Raw genomic sequence first — 15,989 nt, forward strand, 5'->3', positions numbered from 1 at the left:
AATCTGCAATGGGTGGAGGTGGCCTAAGGGTACATCGACTCAGGAACAGAATGGTGAATAGTGGTGTATGCATATAATGGAATGTTGAGCAAGTATGAGATGTAGTGAAGCTGTGAGACACACAACGAGGTGAATGGATCCTGTAGACAGCATTGTGAGTGAAGTACACCAGAAACAAAGGCAAACACTATAATGCCTCACCAATATGACTAACTACAATGTGTAAACTCAGAATTGAATCTTAGAGCACAGCCTAACAGGGGAATGATTCTTGTAATGGTCCCTAGATTGTAAGCTCTTACAGCAGTCAAATCTATTCCTGAATTGTAATGGCTATCTCCAAACTCTGAGGTGCTGATCCCTTTGTGTATAACCTGATTGGTCTCTGGAATATTGGGTATCTATGTTGACACCTGAAACTCAGAGCTAGAGCTCAGCAGATATGAAAGTCAGTATTAGCACATACAGCAACTGTTAAAGAGTAAAGGTTGAAGCTAACTGTGTGTTAAAACTTCAACTTCCATGTGAGACCAAAGGAAGAGATGTTTATGTGGTGCAAGATCTATATTTTCTAAATACTATTCCTACAGTCAGTTTGTTTAAACACCACAATTACATGGAACTTTGAATAGGAAGTGAGATATGGTAGGCTTGTAAAGGTTAGAGTGAAATAGCAATACATCCCAAAGTAATTTGGGTGGAGAATAAAAATATATATGCCGGGCCCCCCTGAAGAGCTGGGGGGAAATGCAGAAGTCTTAGACTTCCTCACCTGGATTGTTGCTGATGTTCTCACAAACACTGAAGACTGACAGCTTGGTATGCCGAGTCCTCTATCTTGGGGCTTGCCCTTATGAAGCTTGTTACTGCAAAGGAGAGGCTAAACCTGCTTATAATTGTGCTTAAGAGTCTTCCCCTGGGTGCCTCTTTGTTGCTCAGATGTGGCCCTCTCTCTCTAGCTAAGCCAACTCGGCAGGTGAACTCACTGCCCTTCCCCCTACGTGGGACCTGATTCCCAGGGGTGTAAATCTCCCTGGCAACGCAGATATGACTCTCGGAGATAAATCTGGACCCGACATCATGGGATTGAGAACATCTGCTTGACCAAAAGGGGGATGTGAAATGAAACAAAATAAAGTTTCAGTGGCTGAGAGATTTCAAATGGAGTCGAGAGGTCACTCTGGTGGACATTCTTATGCACTATATAGATAACCCTTTTTAGGATTTAATGTATTGGAATAGCTAGAAGTAAATACCTGAAACTATCAAACTCCAACCCAGTAGCCTTGACTCTTGAAGACTACTGCATAACAATGTAGCTTTCAAGGGGTGACAGTGTGATTGTGAAAACCTTGTGGATTGTAATCCCTTTATCCAGTGTATGGATGGATGAGTAGAAAAATGAGGACAAAAACTAAATGAAAAATAGGGTGGGGTGGGGGGGATGATTTGGGTGTTCTTTTTTACTTTTATTTTTTATTCTTATTCTGATTCTTTCTGGTGTAAGGAAAATGTTCAAAAATAGATCGGGCTGGGATTCCCCACCTAGATGGCTGCTGATGTGCTCACATAGGGGACTGGTGGTTTGATGGGCTGAGTCCTCTACCACGAGACTTGCTCTTGGCAAGACTGTTGCTGCAAAGGAGAGGCTAGGCCTGCCTATAATTGTGCCTAAGAGCCTCCTCCCGAGTGCCTCTTTGTTGCTCAGATGTAGCCCTCTGTCTCTAGCTAAGCCAACTTCGCAGGTGAAATCACTGCCCTCCCCCCTTCATGGGATCTGACACCCAGGGGAGTGAATTTCCCTGGCAATGTGGAATATGACTCCCAGGAAGGAATCTGGACCCAGCATTGTGGGATGGAGAACATCTTCTTGACCAAAAGGGGGATGTGAAAGGAAATGAAATTAAGTTTCAGCGGCTTCAAAAGGAGCCGAGAAGTCACTCTGGTGGGCACTCTTACACACAATACAGACAACCCTTTTTAGGTTCTAATGAATTGGAATAGCTAGCAGTAAATACCTGAAACTATCAAACTACAACCCAGAACCCATGAATCTTTAAGACAACTGTATAAAAATGTACCTTATGAGGGGTGACAATGTGATCAGGAAAGCCATATGAACCACACTCCCCTTTGTCCAGTGTATGGATAAATAAGTAAAGAAATGGGGGCAAAAAAAAAAAAAAGGCACCCAGTGTTCCTTTTCACTTTAATTGTTCTTTTTCACTTAAATTTTTACTCATATTATTTTTGTATGTGTGGTAATGAAAATGTTCAAAAATTAATTTTGGTGATGAACACACAACTATATATAATGGTACAGTCAACTGAATGTATGCTTTGTATGACTGCATGGTATGTGAATATATCTCAATAAAACTGAATTTAATTTAAAAAAAGTAGTATTGGATTATAACCCGAAGTACAAAATAGATACTATGAGTCCACACTAGTATAAATAACAAACAGAGGAGAAGGGACTAATCTCTTACACAGAATCCCAAACAATTTATGAAGTTATTCCACCCTCAAAGGAGGGGAGCATACAACGCATACCTTTCCCCACTCCTTAGGTGTGGACTGAGAACAGTAACTTCCTTCTAAAGAGTATAGAATGGGAAAGGAGAATAAAAACGGTAACTTTCCAGCAGAGAAACCTGACAAACAGTACCTCAGCCTCAGGGCTAGCATCAACAGTCAGATTATGTTGACGGTATGTACACTCAATAAAATATGATGAAAATGGAGGGTGTCCCTACTTATCACCCCATCCTGAGGACTACAAGCACTTACCTAAGTCTAGCTCATGCACAAAGCACTTCCAGTTTTTAAGTCTTATTCTTAGACACATATAAATAGCCAACAAATACCAGATGTCTGAGGAGATACTAAAAGATGGAAATTAAAACAAACGGGAAAAAATTTTTTGAAGAAAACAGGAACAACGCAAAGCAGTTCCATAAAAACTGTGGCTAATGTTGTCAGAGATAAGGAAAATACTGCACTCATGAAATAACAGCATGCTAGTAAAAGAAATATTCAAGGACAAGAAAGAACCCTTGGAGGGTAAACACAATAGGAAAACTGAGAAATTCTACAGAAGGGTTGGAAGACAAAGAGGAAAGCAAATTGCCTAGCAAGTCAAGCAAAAGGACAAAGGGGTTGGCATTAGGAGGAAAACTATGAAAATCAGAAAATCAACCCAAAAGTGTCCCAGTATCTGATTCGTGGGAATTTTAGAGCACAAGAACAGATTTTAAAAAAGGGGGGAGAGGGGGATACTACCAAGTAGTAAAACATAAAAAAATTTTCCCAAGTGAAAGACATTTTTTGCCAAATTTAAAGTACCCCGCAAGTGCAAAGAATGACAAGAGATCTGCACCCGTGCAGGCACCACCAAAAACAGGCAGGACAGAAGGACACCAGCAACATTAGCAGCCACAGTTTCCTAAACAGCAACGTTAGTGGCCACATGGGAATTTCCACGTGGGCATGGCTACACAAGGCAGGTTCATATCATGCTCTCCATCAGAGGTACAGCATCCCAGCGCCAGCCACCTCCCAAACTTACCGTGAGGACACACAGCTGAAGATGACTGCTTGTGAGGAGTGAGGGTTCCACCAAGCCTAAGAAGCCCCCATTACATCCTCTGGGTGTTTTTATGTCCTCTGACCGCCAGAGACTGGTGGCAAACTGCACGCTAGCCAGGTGCAAGTGTGCAAAATAAGCCTGTGACATCACTGAAGAGTTACTGTGAAGCCAGGTGAAGAAGGTCCTTTCTAGATGTTCCAATCCCTCCCTGACTGTATGGTCCAAGGACCAAGCCTGCAATTCAAATACCAAAGCACTTCATCAAGATGTTTCAGAAGATCAGAGTTAAGAGAAGGTGCTAAAAGCAACTTGAGAGGGGAGGGAAAGAAAAGAAAGAGGAGGTGAAGAAGGAGAAAGAAATAGGAATTTAAAAAGCTTGGGGTGTCTCAAAAAAAGTAACTTCTCAAAAGTTAACAAATCTAATTTCTAAAGGAAAATTATTTCCATTCTAACTTTCTACAGCCAAATGATCAATCAAGTATGAGGCTAGACAGAATAAAAACTTTCAGACATGCGAGGTCTCAAAGAATTTCTCTCTTACGAATCTTTTCTTAAGTTACTGAGGGTAATCTAGGACTGCCTGTAAAGAAAAAAACATGGCTTTTAAATATTGTTTGTGGAATGTGTTTAAAGGATTGATTCTAGAACCTTTGTATATTTGATAGTACTTCTAACTTTCATTTCTCTATGGTTTGCAGTTAATGTTCATGTTCTGCTATGCAATCATCTTATATGCATGTTTAATTTTTTTAGATTTTCCTGGATGTATCGTTTAAACAACAAAAAGTCTTAAAACTGTAGCAGCAGTTTGCAGTTCTAGCAAAAGAGGAAATTGGGTGTGTTAAACTTTGTATTTTCCTTTTTATAGAACCTTCTAAAAAGGTATTTTTATATGTTCTTTTAAACAAATATTGTGTATAACCTTTAAAACATCAATGTTTGGATCAAATCAAGACCCAGCTTATTTTCTGCTTGCTGTAAATTAAGCAAACATGCTATAACAAAAACAAAAATGAAGGAAAAAAAAAACAAAATACTACTAAGTATGTGTCCCACCAAACTGAGGAAACACGGCACAAGGGAGGAATCCTGAGACCTGGGAAATGGAATCCCACACAGGTGAGAGCTGAAGTGAAGACAAGGTAATAATGAAGAGAAATCAGTCCCAGGCAACTTCTATCCAACCAGCCCTGAAAGAACGCTGCAAAACACACACAACTGCAATCCATCACCTGATGTGTTGACTGCACTGAGAAGAGTTTTATAGTTTCGTCAGAAATTTGGGGGTTCAATTTGTGACTGGTACTGAGAAATGTAAGCCATCTAAACAATTCTTAACTCCAGAGAAAACAAAAATTTAAACTGGCAAAGAAATAAAAACCATTGTTCATGCTTAGTTGTGAACAGTATTTATTCATAAAAATATAGACAATGAATATTGAGAAATTTAAAAATCATGATATAATTATATTGATAGTATAGTAGAAGGAAATGCATGTGTGAAGAGGATCATGTAAGAAATTAATCCTCCTGTATAGTAGGAAATCAATGAAGAATATCTAAAATTCAAAACCCATCTATAGTTAGTATAAGCATATAAACATGGATTTAGAGCCCACAGAAAGCAGACAAAAAGATTGAAAGAAGTTGCTTCTATGAAGCAGTAATCAGCAGTGTGGAAGAGGACTGGAGTTTTTCATTATAAATCTCATAGTACTACTTGAAATTTTAAACTACGTGTATTGAAAATAATATACTTTAAAAATGTAAAGAGAAATATAAATATTACATGATAGAGCATTATTCAGAAATTCACAACGACAGGAATGAAAACTCCCTGGGGGGGCGGGGGCAGATAAACACCAAGCAAACCTAAGCACTGTGGGTTTGGTTTTGCTTTTAATTAGAAAAAGCTTTCTTTTCCAACTCTCAGCATCTGTGGTACACAGATGCTGAGCTTTAGGTATACCTTATTAACAAGGCAAAACAAATGAGCCAGGAAACTGAAACACAGCAAAGTCCCTATTAAGCTATCTAGGCCATTCACTTGGGGGAAGGGAGATATACTAACAGAAAAAGCCTTTTCCATTTGATTGCAAGACTACCAGTAAAGGAAGACCAAAAACAACAACAACAACAAACCAATAAGCATGTACTAGTATTTTCCAAACAATAAAGAATAAAACTTTCTTTTCATGTAGCTTTATAATCTAAGGATATTGGTATCAATTTTTACAAAAATCAACTACTAGAGTTTATAGAAAAATGTTATTTAGAGGTTTTTTAACTAACCAGAAACAGAACTTTTTTTCTTTTAAACATTCACCTTCATGGATGACAAATCTGCTTTCGAGAGGATACATTCTAGATAACAAAAGATGAGGCTCTACCTATATGCCTGTACAAACAAAATTCATATAGCTATAAAAGAAATGATAGAAAAATAACAAAGCTTAATTATATAAACAGTTGTGGTACATGAGATCTGTACATAAAATTGCTAACATTTCTATTTTGACACTCTGAAGATAAAACTTCTGGGTCAATGAAGAAATTTTAAGCAAACATACTAAACAATGATTTTTTTCTTTCAGACATAATAAACACCTTCCAACTAAACATCTTGTTCTCACATTAAAAATACAAACACAGAAGCTCTCTCCAAGGTATTTTCTCTGACTCTCTTTGAATCACTCATGCAGTTTTATCAAATTCTGCTTTATTTTCTAGAAAAAAACTGTAACTACTTCAGGGCAAGTGGGACATTTATTCACCTTTTTGCCTTTTGCTCCTCATGTCCCTATAAGTGGTGTCTTCTGTCTAGGTAAAGAGCCTCGCCTGCTGCCCTGCCTCTGGACCTCAACGGGCTGGGGCCCTCCTTTAGTATCTAACTTCATTTAATACTCAGAACAAGCCCATGTAGGTATTGTTACCCCCATCCTATAGATGAGAAAACTGAGTAAATTATACACCAAAAGTATGTTCATAAATTTAGAGATTCTTGTCTGTGAAAGTATTTGTGTTAGGTGTCAAGGGTCTTCAGTATTAAACAGTTAATAAATATCAAATCATTAATTTATTATAGTAAGAAAAACCCCATTAAAACCCCATTAGAGAAGTGACTTTATCAACCTCCCCATAGATTCAGAGAAAAAAAGGCCAAATCTCACTTGCTTAGAACTCTGGAGGAAGGGAGAGACTGGAGAAGGGTTCCACAAACACTGAATGGAAGAAAGAGAAAAATATCAGGTAGGAAACTTCCGTCCAGGACCAGCCGGTCCTCGTCCCTCCCCCTCACTAGGTCCCATACAGCCTGGGAAGTGCCCAGAGGCAGCGCCCAGGATCCCTCCCACCTTTCACCAGGGACACAGTACAAAAACACTCAAAGAAGTGAAATGGATCCCACACAGAGGAGCTTCCAAAATGGAGGATTAGGGAGGGAACAGCAAAGCCTATATTTAGAAAGTCCTGGAAAAACTACAACAGAGATACTAGAACTAATAAGTGAGTTAAGCAAAGTGGCACGATACAAGAGCAACACACAAAAATAAGTAGTGTTTCCAACACTAGTAATGAGCTATCCAAGGAGGTAATCAAGAAAAAATTCCATTTACAATAGCAATTAAAAGAATCAAATATCTATGAATAAACTTAATCAAGAATGCAAATGACCTATATTCAGAAAATACAAAACACCGCTAAAAGAAATCAAAGAAGACCTAAATAAATGGAAGGACATTCTATGTTCACAGATTAGAAGGCTAAATGTCGTTAAGACATCAATTCTACCCAAATTGATTTACAGATTCAGTGCAATACCAATACAAATTCTAACAGCCTACTTTGCTGAAATGGAAAAGCTAATAATCAAATTTTTCTGGAAGGCAAAGGGGCCTCAGCCAAAAACATTTTGAAAAAGAAGAATGAAGTAGGAGGTCTCATGCTTCCTGACTTTAAAGCATATTATAAAGCCACAGTGGTCAAAACAGCATGATACTGGCATAAAGATAGACATATTGATCAATGGAATAGATTTAAGAGTTCAGATCTAGACCCTCACATCTATGGTCAATTGATTTTTAACAAGGCTGCCAAGTCCACTCAACCAGGAAAGAATAGTCTCTTCAACAAACAGTGCTGGGAGAAATGGTATCCAAATGCAAAACAATGAAAGAGGACCCCCGTTGCACACCATATACAAAAAAAAAAAAAAAAAAAGGGAAAATAAGACTTCATGAGGATGTAGAGAAATTGGAACCATTGTACATTGTTGGTGGGAATGTAAAATGGTACTGCCACTGTGGAAAACAGTTTGGGGATTCCTCAGTATGTTAAACAGAATTATCATCTGAGTCAGCTATTCCAATCCTAGGTATATACCCCAAAGAACTGAAAGCAGGTGTTCAAACAAAACTTGTACATGAATGTTCACAGAAGTATTATTCACAATAGTGGAAAAGTAGAAACAATCCAAATGTCCATCAACAGATGAATGGATATAGATAAGGTGGTAAATTACAGACAACGGAATATTACTCAGCTATGAAATACTGATATATGCTACAACATGAATGAAACGTGAAAACATTATGCTAAGCAAAAGAAGCCACACACAAAGGCCATGTATTATATGATACCATTTATACAAAGTATCTAGAATAGGCAAATCCAAAGAAGCAGAAAGTAAATCAGTGGATGCCAGGAGGTGGGGGATGAGGGGAAGGGAGAGTGACTACTTAACGGATACAGGATCTTCATCTGGGGTGATAAGAAAGTTCTGGAACTAAATAGCGGTGATGGCTGCAAAACATTGAATATATTTAATGCCACTGAAGTGTACACTTTAAAATGGTTACAAAGGTAAATTTTAGGTTGTATGTATTTTACATAATAAAAGAGAAAGAAAGAAAAGAATGGAGATCTTTTGAGGGAACTATCCCAAAAAGCTGACATGGAAGAGGGCTAAGACTTAGTCTGTATTACTCCAGAGACCAGTCCTAAGATTAAGAAATAGAAGCTAGAAACACAGATTTTCTTTCAATATAATGGAAATTATTGTAACAATCGTAATTTCTCAAAAATTAAATGGGATGCCTGACAAAGAATGAATGAAGTAACAAATCCATTGTGAATGGAGGTGTTCAAGCAGGACCTGGACCAAGGGTTCCTGTCTGAAGTAAGAACCTTGAAGCTCTTTCCAACTCTGAAATTCTGTAACTCAACGTTCCTTCTACATACAGTTTGGTTGCACGTAACCCAGGGTTGCGATATACACTTATTCAAATCAGGAATATCGAAATTATCAGGGACTGTCCCTAAAAAAGACATTATGTTTGATACTGAAGTACCATGTTTCAAATACTCCAGCCTCACCCATTTCCTCCTTTCCAACATTCGAAGCATGATAGCAATTTAGCTTGAGCTTAGGAGTCATGCTGCACAAAAAAATACAACTTTAAAAGTTGTATTTTTGACACAATCATATTGTGAAAGGCAGGATAAGGAACATCAGATTTCCATTTTCCAATTCATTCCAGAGCAGGCAGCAAGTATGGTGGGGGCAGACTCACCTCCACTATTTTCTTGGCTTGTATTTCTCTCCCTGACACAGTTGATTTTGTACACATAGATGATTCAGAGAAACCCAAGACTCCTATAAAGCAGGTACTATCTTTCTGTTACCAGTTTATAGATACTAATATTAATAGGTTCTCTAGTTTTACTTAATACAGTCAAAACAAACCTGTAAAATGGATTTACGAATCTCCAATTAATGCACAAGAATTCCTAAAGTCCCTTGGATGGGATGGTGGCATGGGATTGGGGACAATGGAGCAAAGTCAATGCCACTACTTGGTTGTGTGGCCCTCGGCCAATCTCTTTCAGTGGCAGTGCCATTATCTAGAAAACAGGGCTATTATCTCTACTTTGCAGGGTTGTTGAGACTTGTAAGAGATAATTTATGTCTAGCACTTAACACAATGCCTAGAAAAAGGAGATGTTCAATCATGTACTGTGAAGACAATAATGATCTTTCACAAACATTAAAACACCTCCTGAAAATACAGAGTGTTCCTAAAAAAGTAGACTTTAGCACCATTTTACTGACTAAGAATCTCAGTGGCTAGAGTAGATATTCAAGTCCCCAAATTTCAAATTACTACTTGTCAAATAATGCTACTCTTAGGCAAGTTATTTTAATCTGAAAGGGTTGAGCTAGTTAGAAAACCTTAAAACAAAAGACCAGTCCTTTCTTATAAAGGACTTGTTTAAAACACATTTTCAATTAGAGAACAGAGTGCTTTCTCTCTTTTCAGTGGTGCTTCCTCTCCTAAATCAGTCCTGTTCCTCTATAGATTACATATAAATAGACGTTAAGGCTCTAATGTCAAATAGGGCCTAATATTCATCTAAAATATGTTAAGAGATGATAAAGAAATTTAATATGTGGGCAGACTCCTTTGGAATGCCTTATAAAGAACAAATAATAACTATACTTCCCAAACAAATACATCCTAAAACAAATGAAATATACATACATATACATCCTAAAACATAATCCTAAAACAAATGAAAAGTATATTCCCTATGATGATTCATAAGCATAGACATTCCTTGACTTAAACGATGGCTAATAAGAAAGGTACATCACTTTACAACGATTTCCTTAAACCCTAACGCACAATCTTGTAATCAAATAGCGAGACTATTTTATATTAAATAGATTATGTCCAAATACCTTTTAAGGGCTCTTCACATTCTGGGCCCCTCTCTTTCAGAATGAATGAGTTAAACACCAAGTCACATCTATCCTGCCAAGAGCAATAAATGTCACACCATAATGCAATGAACAGATTAGCAACATCTGGGCCACTGAACAATTCCACTCTTTTTATTCAGAGGTATAAAAAAGTAGTTTAGGTACTTCCAGTTAACCACTGAACTTTTTGCTTATAGTTATGATACTTTCTATGTCACAAAAACACCTTAATATAAATTTACAAACAGATGTTTAAATCAATACCCTCTGGCCAATCACCCCTTTGCACTAAATTTTAGAAACGCAGAAATTCAACCAATCACTAAAGAAGTTACTTGGTACCATATGTCTATCTTCTTTCTTACAATAAAATCATTGGTTCATCTTCACCTTCTCTACATGTAATAAAGCTTAATGATAACCAAAACCAAATAATTTTTAAACCTGGATCCTGGTATCCCTTTCCTTAACATTAGTTCCTTGGATCATGCTTCTTAAACTGTTCAAATCCATATCCTTATAAACCCCATTTAATGTTATTTAAAATTTCAACTAAATTAACAAGTGCCCCAAAAAGTAAAAAATCAAAAGAATGGGAGAGAGCACACCAGATCTCCAAAAAGTTTCCAAAGCACTGCAAATTAGTAGTCTCTATGGCCACTTCAACTCACCCATCTTGAGCTTCTGCACATCTACCTAAGAAGGTCCCTTCCTCTTTCCCCTTCACCACTAGGTTAAATTCAGCAAACCTCTCCCTGTGACCACATTCCAAAGGTGTCCAGGTTTAAATATTCCCCCACCCCTTCAAATCCTACTTTTTCTACTAGAATTTGCCAAATCTTCAAGTAGCTTCTTACTACTTCCGTTCAGCCTCTCTCAAGCTGTCCCCTACTCCTCCCCTTAGCTCAACATTTACAGAACGCAAAGGAGGAAAAGTGGTGTTACCTATGGGGGAGTGTCAAAACTGAGGAAGCAAAAGAGCTGTTCGCTCTAATCCTGAATAACAACGAGGCGAAAGCCACAGATGGCTTGAGAGCAAACATAAAGTAACACAATACAAAATAACATTGCCATATCAACACAGAGTAAAGGGACATGTCTCCTAAAGCTGAAGAATATCAACGAAAGTGAATACTGAAGAAAATGATTAAATGTTTGGGAGATATGGGGCCAGTAAGGAGAAAACTGAATTGAGAGAACTTAGATAGGAAATTGGGATTTGCTAAAATAGGTGCTAACAGATCACTGTAGATTCTGGATCAGGAAACAAAATAGATGCTGGGAGTGGAAAACAACTTAGAATGATAAATCACTATTTAAATTTTGTTTACCTGGTAGGAAAAAAAAAATAATGAGGCAGCTCAAATATACATACTACAAAACAAAAAATATTAAGATGAGAATCAGTCAAAAAGTAAATAAGGGTATGAAATGAAATAAAAGCAACAGACTTAGAATTAACTTAAAGTTCATAACACCAACTATAAAAGTGAAGACTTTCTAAAGTGTTCAACTATGCCCCAAATTGGAGAAAGGGAGCAATCTGAAGGTAATCCACAGGCTACCAAAATATCACCAAGTGTGCTTTCTGTGAGCTAATGTTTCTCCCCCAAAGAAAAGAAAGTAAAAAAGCCTACTTCGGATAGTTCATGTTGAAAATATATGACACTACAGTAGATATAAACAGTAAGTAACAGTTCTAAATTCAAAGATTACAAAAATAGGAACCACATTTCAAATGCATTTTTAAAAAGTCACTACAGAAACAGTGACCCCTAAGTTAAACCATGGACTAAAAGGAAAAAAAAAAAAGTCACTTTCCAGGATACCCCTCCTCTTTTCTAATACATTTAAGTAGTGTCTAAAATTATATATTTGATCTACATAATAAAAAAAAATTTTAATGATCACACTCTTAATAATCATATAAACTACCTTTGCCTTTCAGCTATAATCTCTGGAAAGAAGGTAAAAAGAAGGTAGGAAAAGGTGCCAGTGATGTAACAGTTTTGTTGGGCTTTACAAGTTAAACAATTCTTCCTCATTTCTTAATGGCAATTCTAACAAACCTAAATTGACAAAAAGGATCTCTGGAATTTACTTGTAGAAGAAAGAGAATCTAAATTGCAATCAGTGAAATGAATTAGAAAAAATGCATATTTTATCATTATTCTAATCTTAAAGTCCCAGCCAGGGCTTTATCTTACATTGCAGCACAGTTTTTTTTCCTTCCCCTTCCCTCTTTATAGGCTGAAGACTTATCACAGAATCACCCAGTCACAATTTCAGGGCAGGAGGGGCCCATTCAGCCAAAATGGGCTTCCTGGTGCAGACAGGAGCTCTATACCACACGACTCCATCAACTCCAAGGCCACAGCTGCTGCACTTGCACACTGCAAGGGAGCAACTCTCCCTTGCACTTTTGTCTTGAAGATTACAAGACACTCAAGTGTGTAGTGCACTGCCAGCACCAATGGCATGTTACTAAAATAAAGAATCAAACAGACAGCAGGTGAAGTGGATTCCAAAAGTTGCAGTTAGGCACCAAGCAGACAACTTCTTCAAATGCCTTACTACCAAGATGGAGACACAAAGTTTACTGCTCCAGCCTGTAATATTATCTTCAAACCCTTCAAATTTTAATGAGACATAACTTACGTAGGATTCTGCCAAATGAAGACGGTTCATCATGAAGAAGGCAAATGAGAAGTCAGAAAACTGGCTGGCTGGGCCAGAAGTTTAACGACTTAATTAGCAATGAAAGGCATTAGTGAGAGATAAAAACAGGATTTCAAACTAAAGGTCCCAAACCACTGCCTAGCTGTTGACAAAGTGAGTCAGTATGCACACCCATACACAATGACAGCTACTAGGATCAGAGAAAAAAAGATTAAAAAAAAAAAAACAAAGGATTTAAATTAAAGATGGACAGATTTAAGTCAGGCTTTAAAAAAATTCCTGACTTAGGCTGCTTAGCACCTAATTAGGTAGCTTAATCTACCTCCTAACAAGACAAAGCTTCCCTGACTCTAGAAATTGTTTCCAGCTAAGTGTTATTGTGCTGATATACATTAGGAAATATGTATAAGCTTAACAAGAAAAAAAAAAGTTGTTGACACAGAGAACCACAGTCTATTTACCTCAGCATTGCAAAATGTTCACTATTCATCAGCTTAATTCAACCTTCACCACCCTTAACATGTGGCACCACCAGGATTATTCACCCAGGGCTCATGAATTCAGGAAAACTGAATAAACTTATTCAGGAAATCCACCAGCTCTCTAGGTCACTGGAAAGGACAAACTGCCTGCCTGTCTTCCTACCTCCACTCAACAGACTCTCTGTTAGTCCTGGGCAGCTTCCCGAGTCTTGCCTCTGAGGACTCAAGAGTCTAGTTGACACTCCAGTCAGTAAACCAAAAATCACAATACAGGGTGATGAATACAAGAATGTAGCAATAAAGGACACAAAGCTTCAGCTGACCCTATTATTTGTTTCTAAACCATGACTATCATAGCATGCTCTCATTTCCAGTTCATTCTAAACATAATGCTACTCTGTTGATTCTCAATTGTACTATCCAAATATTCTCACAGCACCTGTCACTTCATTTCTAGCATTCTATGGCTAGTTCTACAAACATGTGGTAGAAACACCACAATCAACTGCAGATTTAATTGCAGGGAAGAAGCCACCTACACAGGCCAAAGCTCTTTCACAGGTGGCTTTGGACTGTGCTTTTACAAACTTTGGCTGGGTCTGGTTTGAAGTTGACTGCCATTCCAACAACGAAGAGATGCTGCTCCAACAAGCACTAAGTCACCTGTACCCTTGCACCTTGTTCAGGGCTCTGCCACCTCCCTCAACATCACCCGTTAAACTTTTCCTTCTCAAACCACTTAAGGAGGTCAACACCAGATCACCAACAAATGAACTATTATGAGGCACGAAATAATTTGTAGGTATTTCAAAACATATTGTAAAATTGTCTGCAGATTGTCCAAGCATCATCAACTACTCAGACATGTAATAAATAACATTTCTCCAGCATCTCTACTGAGTAAACAGCTTCCACAGGGCTTAGTTTCCCACCAAGGAAAGATAATGTCCCTCTTCCCCTGCCCCCCCCCCAAAAAAAAAGTGCATTAAAAATTAGGTCTGGTGCTTGGTTAAGTAATTCTTCAGAGCGTTCCCGAATAGTCAAAGTTCCAGCACTTTCTGAAAGGAAGGATGATCTTTCTGGTCCTGTTTTTTTGTTTATTTTTTTTAATAACTTTGCCTTCAGAACGCCACTTCAAATTTTCAATGAAAATAATCTTACTTTGTCTAGGCGAGTGTAGAAAATTGTGACCCGCGGGGTTAAAAGTTGAGCCAGAAGCCCTTAGTATAAACTGTATCCTAACACACGTGATACACAAATTAAGAGTTACGACTGGGAGGGGGTTCAGGAAGAAAAAGCACTACTCACAATCACAACCCGGTCTACACCCCAAAGGCGGAGGCGATGGGCAAACCGACGGCCCTAAAGAAATAACAGCAACTCCCCGGCCTCTGCCTCGGTGCACATCACGTGCCCGGAGCCCCCTCCCCCAGGCTGGGGCAGGATGGAGACACAGCCTTCCGCGGCGCTTCCTCCCCCGACCCACTCGGCCCCGGTCCGGCCCGCCACGCCGACCCCGGGGGCGATATCTCGGTGACCATCACCTCTGGCAACCCCGGCGCCCCCCGCATGCGAACCCGCCCGCCGCGCCGGGGCCGCGCTCTACGTGGCGGGCGGAGGACGGCTCGGCCCCGGGCACAGGAGCTCCGCGGGCAACCCGCGTCCAGGCGGAGACCCCGCGGCGCCCCCCGAGGCCCGCCTCAGAGACCTGGCGTGTGGCGAGGGCAGCGCGAGGACCCTCGCTTACCTGCGGCGGCGTCGCTCCCGCCTCGCGCCGGCGCCCGCGGGCGTCCAAAGGAAGGTGGCGGCGGCCGGACGGCGGCGGCGAGAAGGAGGCGGTGCCGGCCGGGAAGGAGCGCAGGACGCGGGCGCCCGCCGCCGCCGCTGCCTCTGGAGCCGCCTGGGCCGCAGCCGAGCCGGACGGCCCTCATGAATGGACGCCGCGGCGGCGGCGGCGCGGCGACCGAGCTGCGGGCGACCCGGGGAGGCCCCGCCCCGGCAGGCGGACACGTGACGCGGGCGCCCCGCCCCCTCCCGGCCGCGCGCAGGCCCCCGTCCAGGCCGCGCCCCGGCCCTCCTCCGCAGTACCCGCTTCCCGTCCCGCCGGAGCCGCGAGACACCGAGTGACCGAGCGGCTTTCAGGCCCCGGCGCCTCTGGCCTCTGCTGGGCGGGCCCGAGACTAACTAGGGCTTGGAACAACTGAAGCCTTACTTTTTTTATTTTTTTTTAAACGAAAACCTTTCTTCTGGTTCCCATGACAACTCTGCGGCGCATCACGTGGAATTTTTGATCACCAATAGCGCCTCTGCCTTTTTGGTTACTCCCCCCCCTCAAAAAAAAATCCTATCGCACCCCGCCCCTTTTTTTAAATATAAGAAATAGACCTATTATTGTTGCCCACTGGTTTTTCTTTTTTCAACTTATTCTATTTTCAACCTATTCTATTATTGAAAGTTATGGATGGTTCAAGTTAAT

The 15,989-nt window shown here is 40.0% G+C and overlaps 1 protein-coding gene across 1 annotated transcript in view; it reads right to left on the bottom strand.

Annotated features, from left to right (window-relative positions):
- The window catches only part of LPIN2 (lipin 2), a 127,335-nt gene extending 111,928 nt beyond the window's left edge, over positions 1-15,407 (bottom strand). The window contains exon 1 of the mRNA XM_037806330.1: positions 15,261-15,407. The gene's annotated coding sequence lies outside the window, so the exon portion shown is untranslated. The remainder of the gene's footprint in view (positions 1-15,260) is intronic.
- Positions 15,408-15,989: the final 582 nt, after the last annotated feature.

The sequence above is a fragment of the Choloepus didactylus genome, chromosome 16 (assembly GCF_015220235.1).
Source record: "Choloepus didactylus isolate mChoDid1 chromosome 16, mChoDid1.pri, whole genome shotgun sequence".
Classification (NCBI taxonomy): Eukaryota; Metazoa; Chordata; class Mammalia; order Pilosa; family Megalonychidae; genus Choloepus; species Choloepus didactylus.